Source organism: Elephantulus edwardii, unplaced genomic scaffold (assembly GCF_000299155.1).
Source record: "Elephantulus edwardii isolate Elephantulus edwardi_28Jun2011 unplaced genomic scaffold, EleEdw1.0 scaffold04438, whole genome shotgun sequence".
NCBI classification, from domain to species: Eukaryota; Metazoa; Chordata; class Mammalia; order Macroscelidea; family Macroscelididae; genus Elephantulus; species Elephantulus edwardii.
In genome coordinates this window covers 1-526 of record NW_006404188.1, presented here as the reverse complement: position 1 = coordinate 526, position 526 = coordinate 1, and positions in this window count along the sequence as shown.

The window sequence follows — 526 nt, the reverse complement described above, 5'->3', positions numbered from 1 at the left end:
AGGCTACTCCTTGGAGGCAAGGATTCTGGGGCTTCGTCTGACATACTTTGGACATGTTGTAAGGAGGGACATGTCCTTGGAGAGGAACATCATGAGGGATGGCACAAGAGGGGAAGACCCTCTATGACGTGGATTGATTCAGTGACTCGGGTAATTGGGATGGGTGTGTCAGAAGCAGTGCAATTGGCACAGGATAGAGCAGGGTTTAGGGCTGTTGTACACAGGGTTGCTATGAGTTGCAAGCAACTCGATAGCACATAACAACAACATCAACAACAACTAGGACTATTACAGCTGATGTTAGATGGATTTTGGCTGAAAGCAGAGATACCAGAGGAATGTCTGTGTTTCATTGATTGTGCAAAGGCATTTAACTGTGTGGATCACAACAAACTGTTGCTAACTCTGAGAATAATGGGAATCTCTGAACACTTAACTGTTCTTATGCGAAACCTATTCTTACCAGGAGGACGCAGTTGTCAGAACAGAGCAAGGAAATACTTTATGGTTGAAAATCAGGAAGGGT